Raw genomic sequence first — 8,487 nt, 5'->3', positions numbered from 1 at the left:
AGGTTCAAATCACACTAATCCCGGGCCTGAACAAACTATCTTCCCGTCCCAGGGGCATAATCTCCTATTTTGCCTAACGGGAATTTTTCGTCCATTGATTACATAACATGACTGACCTATCATTTTCATCAGTTGTAGTTAATGACGTAATTTCTTCTTCAAACGATGTTATATCTCAACTTTGCTCATATGTGTATAACTTATTCAAAATGAGATGTTTTACCCTTCAATTGTTGATATCCTCTATTCAACTTAGTCCAGATCATGGTTAGGGTTATGCGACTAATATTACTTTTGGGTTTTTGTTTTGTATCCGAACTTATGCAATACTCGAGTTATATTAAACTTTCTTAACTTGGGTTCTTGAGATTGTTTTGTCCAACTAGCATAATATTCTATTTTTTAAAAAAGGTAGTACATTTTCCACGTTCATACACTCAATCTTCCCTCTATCCAGAGTAATTCAATTCTGTCTTAGCAACCAAATGTGACCTAATCTTGTTCAGACATTATGGTCTTGTTTCTTGCACATCGTGCACCTTATTTTTACATCCAAGACATAACATTTGAAGTCCAAATAGGTTAGACTTTTGCATTTGCTTTCGGCTTATTATTTGCTAATCTCTAAAATATTTGCATGAGTCCCACATCATTGAGATTAATCTCTATTAATTGATTAATCATAGACCTTCTCGAGAACTGCAGTCTCAATGGTCAATATCACTGAAGTGATACGTATTACTCTACCAATCTCCACCTACCCACCCGTAATACTCTTCAAAAATTGTTATGTTTAAGCTCGATCTCCTAGTCACACTCCACTGTTTTGGAGCATTCAGCTGAACTTTCAATATGAGACTATTCGATCATATAAATCTTGCACTTTCAAGCGATTCTATAAGCTTCAAATACGATCTATGTTCTTTACCCGATTTCTGTTTAAAGGGGCTACGTGAGTAACCTATTATTGGATTCAGTCTTGTTATTATAAAAACTCCATTTCCCTCCAAAGACGAAACTAGGGCAAAATTTTGAGTTTTCTCAAAATTTGGGATTGTATCATCAATGTCTTCAAAAAGGAATGATAGGTACAACAGCATCAAAAATATTCTCACCAGGCATACGCTGCAAAGCAAGAAGATCACCGCCTACATAGGTTCATACACTGCAAAGCGCAAAGTCTTCATCTTCAAAAGGCTAAGAATTGCTTTCTCTTATTTACACAAGGTTAACTGCTGCCTTCCTCTCCTTGTATGAGGCTAAGCTCTGCCTCCATTCTTCGCATGAGGCTAGACTTTGCCTCTATTACATACATAATGCTAAACACTGCCTTCATCCTTGCATAAGGCTAAACACTACATTATATCATCTACATGGCTAAAAAATCACCTGATACTGCATTTGCATGGCTGAAAGATCGCCTTATACTTCATCACCATGGCTGAAAGACCGCCTCATACTGCATCTGCATGGCTGAAATATCACCTCGTACTGCATCTGTATGGCTGAAAGATCGCCCTATACTGTATTGCATGGCTGAAAGATTGCCACATACTGCATCTACATGGCTGAAAGATCGCCTCATACTGCATCTGCATGGATGAAAGATCGCCTCATACTGCATCTGCATGGCTAAAAGATTGCCTCATACTGCATCTAAATGGTTGAAAGATTGCCTCATACTGCATCTGCATGGCTGAAAGATTTCCCCATACTGCATCTGCATGGCTGAAAGATCGCCACATACTGCACTGCATCTGCAGGGCTGAAAGATCACCTCACACTACATTGCATGGCTAAAAGATCACCCCATACTACATTTCATGGTCTGAAAGATCGCCAAATTATCCAAAGGTGTCATAGTCTAAAGGCACCATTTTTATGGTCGAGGACACCATTTCATGGCCTAAAGATCTGAATTTGCACATCATTATTCATAGGCGTCATAGTTCAAAGGCATCATCTTCATGGCCTAAGAACACCATTTCATTGCCTGCGAATCCCTTATCATATGCTTCATGGCCCAGGACATCATGGTCTAAGGACATCATCCTCATCGTCCGAAGGCAACATTAATGGTCTAAAGGGAATTTGCATCATGTTTAAATATTTTCAGCAAATTACATTCATCCTATTAATGCTTACATGTGCTTACATACTAAATATCGTTTATAGCAATACACAAAGTTTGCAGCTACAAGACACAAAATGTCACAACAAGTCTTGTTATCAAATTGGGGTGATTTTCGCATCCAGTATCTCTCTATTTTCTATTTCTTCTCAATTCCAATATCCCCGCAAACTGACACCGGAGTAACCTTCTAGAATTAACATTTCCTTCAAGTAGTAAGTGCGTATATATCCTCTTCATAATATTCATTTTCACCGCTTACTTCTATTTTCTCAATTTTTGCAATCATCTTTACCTTACTTAGAATCACATTACTTCCCAATCCTATTTTTCATCATACACCCTTCTATTTTTTTTATGATCACAATATCCAGTATGATCATAATTCAATATTAGGGCAAATTTTTAGGGATTCATGTCCTTCATTAATCTAGAATCACACACAGCCTGATTCTCGTTAAGCCCGGGATATGTAGGCAACTCAGAAACTAGGATTCGGCCACAATATTTTTCAATACTCTTATTCCCTTTTGTTCTTACACAACTATCTCATCAGTCGGACAAAATTGGCTACTATGTCAATTTCTTTGTCCGATAACTCTTTCATCATTCTCGGTCAAAGAGGGGCAACTGTTGACACCCAATTTTGTCCATCCTTACTCCATATTATTCTAATGAGCTACAATTTTATTTAAGAGTCATAATAATATTTATAGCATTTTTTAAATACGATTACAAGTATTATTACCTTATTTTGCTATGTTACCCCATATATTATAATTTGCACCACATAATTTGTCAATTTAATTTACCAATTTTAGATATTTAAAATATTGTTTTAAACGCATTGAGATAGTTATACATAATAATATTTATTCTAGTATTCATTTCTCAATTCATGAATTTTTATTTGTCTAGTCATTACTTATTAATTAAATTTTTTCTATTATTGTTATTATGGCATTTTAATTAAAATTGTATCTATTTCATTTAGCCCACCAATCCAACCGAAAGGGCACTCCAATATCACACTAATTTTGGGCCTGAACAAACTATCTTCCCGCCCCAAGGGCATAATCTTCTATTTTGCCTAACGGGAATATTTCCTCCATTGATTACATAACATGACTAACCTATCCTTTTCATCAGTTGTAGTTAATGACGTAATTTCTTCTTCAAATGATGTTACATCTCAACGTTGCTCATATGGGTATAACTTTTTCAAAATAAGAAGTTTTACCCTTCAATTGTTGATATCCTCTATTCAACTTAGTCTAGATCATGGTTAGGGTTATTGTCCGACTAATATTACTTTTGGGTTTTCGTTTTGTATCCGAACTTATGCAATACTCGAGTTATATTAAACTTTCTTAACTTGCGTTCATGAGATTATTTTTGTCCAACTAGCATAATATTCTATTTTTTTAAAAAAGTAGTACATTTTCCACGTTCATACACTCAATCTTCCCTCTATCCGAGTAATTCAATTATGTCCTAGCAACCAAATATGACCTAATCTTGTTCAGACATTATGGTCTTGTTTCTTGCACATCGTGCACCTTATTTTTACATTCAAGACATAACATTTGAAGTCCAAATAGGTTAGACTTTTGCATTTGCTTTCGGCTTATTATTTGCTAATCTCAAAAATATTCGCATGAGTCCCACATCATTGAGATTAATCTCTATGAATTGATGAATCATAGAGATTACCGCCTACATAGGTCCATACACCACAAAGCGCAACTTCATCTTCAAAAGGCTAAGAATTGCTTTCTGTTATTTACACAAGGCTAATCGCTGCCTTCCTTTGCTTGTATGAGGCTAAGCTCTGCCTCCATTCTACGCATAAGGCTAGACTTTGCCTCTATTACATACATAAGGCTTAACACTGCCTTCATCCTTGCATAAGCCTAAACACTATCTTATATCATCTGCATGGCTGAAACATCGCCTCATACTGCATCTACATGGCTGAAAGATCGCCTTATACGGCATCTTCATGGCTGAAAGACCGCCTCATATTGCATTTGCATGGCTGAAAGATCGCATCATACTTCATCTGCATGGCTGAAAGATCACCTCATACTGCATCTGCATGCTGAAAGATCGCCTCATACTGCATCTATATGGCTGAAAGATCGCCCCATACTGCATCTGCATGGCTGAATATCGCCCCATACTGCATCTGCATGGCTGAATATCGCCCCATACTGCATCTGCATGGCTGAAAGATCGCCACATACTGCACTGCATCTGCAGGGCTGAAAGATCGCCTCACACTACACTGCATGGCTGAAAGATCACTCCATACTGCATTTCATGGGCTGAAGATCGTCAAATTATCCAAAGGCGTCATAGTCTAAAGGCACCATTTTCATGGCCGAGGACGCCATTTCATAGCCGAGGACACTATTCCATGGCCTGTGTTGTGAGGATACTTTTAGATCGGGCTGCACACCGTAGCAGTGATATACTAATGTTGACACCCAATTTTGTCCATCCTTACTCCATATTATTCTAATGAGCTACTATTTTACTTACGAGCCATAATAATATTTATAGCATTTTTTAAATACGATTACAACTATTATTACCTTATTTTGCTATGTTACCCCATATATTTTAATTTGCACCACATAATTTGTCAATTTAATTTACCAATTTTAGATATTTAGAATATTGTTTTAAGCACATTGAGATAGTTATACAGAATAATATTTATTCTGGTATTCATTTCTCAATTCATGCATTTTTATTTGTCTAGTCATTACTTATTAATTTAATTTTTTCTATTATTGTTATTATGACATTTTAATTAAAATAGTATCTATTTCATTTAGCCCACCAATCCAACCGAAAGGGAACTCCAATATCGAGTGTGAATCTTCTAAATTCCACAAAATCTTCACCTATATCGCCATGATTGAAAAAAAAAAATTCCTTCTTTTGGGAAAATATTACTCCTTTGATGATCTAGTAGTTTTTTCCTTTGCTCACATCCCCTACCAATGAATCTTTTCCCTCCCCCATCTATTTATATTCCTCTTTCTCAATTTTTATAGGGACAAGTGATACCCTAAGGTGAGGAGAGAAACTCATATGGACAGAACCAAAATGTGACGACCCGACCAGTCGTCTCATGAGTTACCGCTCCGTTTCTCCCATTTCTACTTCATTATGCTTCGTTATCCGTGTTTTATGTGATCGAGTTGAGTAGTTTGCGTTCAGAGTGGATTTGGTAAGAAATGAGACACTTAGTCTCTTTTAAGAAGGCTTAAGTTGGAAAAGTCAACTAGATGTTGACTTATGAGTTAGAGGGCTCGGATGTGAGTTCTGATGGTTCGTTTAGCTTCGGGAGGTGATTTATGACTTAGGAGTGTGATCGGAATTGGTTTTAGAGGTCTGGTGTAGAATTAGGCTTGAATTGGCAAAGTTAGTATTTTGGCGATTTCCGGTTGGTAGGTGAGATTTTGATCCGAGGATCGGAATGGAATTCTGAGAGTTGCAGTAGCTTTGCGGTGTCATTTGTGAAGTTTGTGCAAAATTTCAGGTCATTCGGACGTGGCTTGGTTGGGTTTTTGATCAAAAACTTATTTCGGAAGATTTCTCAAAAACTAGGCATGAATCCGATGTGTTTCGGGTAATTTGATGTTGTTTGAAGTGCTTTGATGATTGGAACAAGTTTGAATAAGGTATTGGGTCATGTTGCTGCTTTTGGTTGAGGCCCCGAGGGCCTCGGGGTGAATTCGAGTGGTTAACGGGAAGATTTTGGACTTAAGAGATCTCAAAAGTTGCTGCTTCTGGTATTTCCGCACCTGCGGATTGGAGACCGCAAATGCGGTGCCGCATATGCAGAAGAAGAGCCGCAGAAGCGGTTTGGGAAGAATAGTCAGGGACATAGATGCGGCATATGGACCGCACATGTGGAGTGGCAGATGCGGCTCGTGGACCGCAGATGCGGAACCTGGCCCCCTAAGTGATTTCCGCAAATGCGGAGGAATTACTGCAGAAGCGGTACCACATGAGCGGTGGTGGGATCGCAGATGCGAAAACCCCTGGGCAGAAAGTTTATAAGTCATTTTATCCGCGATGTTGAGCCATTTTTCCTCCATAGATGAGTATGTTTTGAGCTTTTTTAAGGTTATTAAAGAGTGATTCAAGGAGAATTGATTGGAGGTAAGATTTTCGAACCTAAAACTCGAATCTATTGTGTAATTAACCTAGAAATTCTTGGAACTTAAGCTAAAAATGGAAGAACTAGGGCTTGGGATTTTGAACTTTTGAATTGGGATATGAAGGACCATTTGAGGTCGGAATTGAGAACTTTTGGTATGTATGAACTCGTGGGGTGATAAGGAATCTAATGATGTGAAAATTTCTGAGTTTCGAGAAGTGGGCCCGGGGCTCAGGTTTTGTTAATTTTGGAATTTTTTATATTTTTCGATTGTTTTTGCTTGGGCTTTGTTCCCTTAGCATATTGTGACGTATTCGTTCTGGTTTTGGACAGATTTGATGTGCGTGGAGGCCGATTCGAAGGGGAAAGGCGTCACGAGCTAGAGTTTTAGCCGGTTCGAGGTGAGTAATGATTGTAAATGATGTCCTGAGAGTTTGAAACCCCGGATTGCACATTGCAGTGCTATATTGAGGTGAGACACGCGCTGGATGATGAGCGTGGGGTTTTTTACTACTAGGGATTGAGACTTGGTCTGTCTCGACTGAGGATTTTACCGCGTATTTGACTGAAACTTATTTGTTATCATCATGATTTGGGGTAATTGCCATATTTGGGCTTCGTGCTAACTATTTGAACCCTTCGGGGATTTTGACTGATTTTCCTCACTATACTTGTTAAAAATCATATCCTCGGTCATGTTTCTATCTGTTTTAAATGATTCGAGCCGGTTTTTATCATACTATTCCTAAATGAGAGGAATTTGTGGGCTGAGATCCCTATCTTCTATTATTGTGCCTGAGAGGCTGTGAGGTAAATGACTGAGAGGGGTTGAGAACCCAATGGTGAGGATATTATATATGTTATGGATCGGGCTGCACGCCGCAACAATACTTATATGGATCGAGCTGCACGCCGCAAAAATATAGCGCTTGGGCTGTAGGAGCCCCTCCGGAGTCTGCACACCCCAAGTGAGCACAGTCGGCTATCTATATGGATCGGGCTGCACACCGCAGCGATGTACGGATCAGGCTGCATGCCACAACGGTTATTCTGATTTCTGTTATTATGAGAGATATATGGGTCGAGAGCTGAGAATGAGCACTAAGTGATGAGAGTGAGCCCGAGAAGCTGATACTGTTCTGAGTGATTGATACTGTGCCCGAGGGGCAGATTTCTACTTGTTATTTACCTGCTAAATTACCTATTTTATCGGATTTAAAGAGATTTCACTTGACTTCTTCACTGATTTACTGCTTTACGTGATTTTTACTACTTTGATATAGAATTGCTTTGTGCCTTTACATGTTTTCATGCTTTTAGCCATTATTTATATTTATTACTCACTAAGTTGGAGTACTCACATTACTCCCTACACCGTGTGTGCAGATTCAGGCAACGCAGAGTCTGCTCCTGAGTGCTGATCCTCCTAGTCCAGGCAGTGTTTTCAGAGACTACGAGGTAGCTGTTGGTGTCCGCAACCCCCGTGCCTCCCTTATCTTACTATTTTCATGTCCTTAAACTTCTGTATCGGATTTCGTATCTAGTAGACTGGTATTCGAATTTATTAGTTGCTCATGACTTGTGACACCCCAGTTTGGGCTGTGTCGGGATGGTTTCTACTGTTGTTATCGTTATTTCCGCAAATTATGGTTATTATATCATGTTTTAGAACTATTTATGGTATTTAACTATTTAAATGAGGTGTTATGTTTTGGTTTGGCTGGCCTTGTCTTCACGAGAGGCACCATCATGATCAGGTTCGGGGTTATGGTCGTGACAAGTTGGTATTATACCCTAGGTTACATAGGTCTCACGAGTCATGAGCATGTTTAGTAAAGTCTCGCAGATCGATATGGTGACGTCTGTATTTATCCTCAAGAGGCTGTAGAACCCATCTTGAAATTCTTGTCGTGCGACCATGTTGGTCTGAGTACTAAACTTCTGATATTCCATTCTCTCACAAATGGTGAGGACGCGAGCTACTGGACGAGGTGGACGACCACCAGTGCCACCAGTTGAGCTCACTAGAGGCCGTGGACGCAGTCGTGGTCGCGGCAGAGGCAAAGCAGCAAGGGCAACACCTGTAGATCCACCAGCTGCCCTAGCTCCGGATCAGACTACAACTATGGATGCTCCAGCAGCACCAGATCAGGCACCAGTTGTGCCCATCGTGATCTCG

The sequence above is a fragment of the Nicotiana sylvestris genome, chromosome 8, assembly GCF_000393655.2.
Source record: "Nicotiana sylvestris chromosome 8, ASM39365v2, whole genome shotgun sequence".
Taxonomy (NCBI): Eukaryota; Viridiplantae; Streptophyta; class Magnoliopsida; order Solanales; family Solanaceae; genus Nicotiana; species Nicotiana sylvestris.
The sequence above is the reverse complement of the archived record's forward strand: the minus strand, read 5'-3'. Positions refer to the sequence as shown.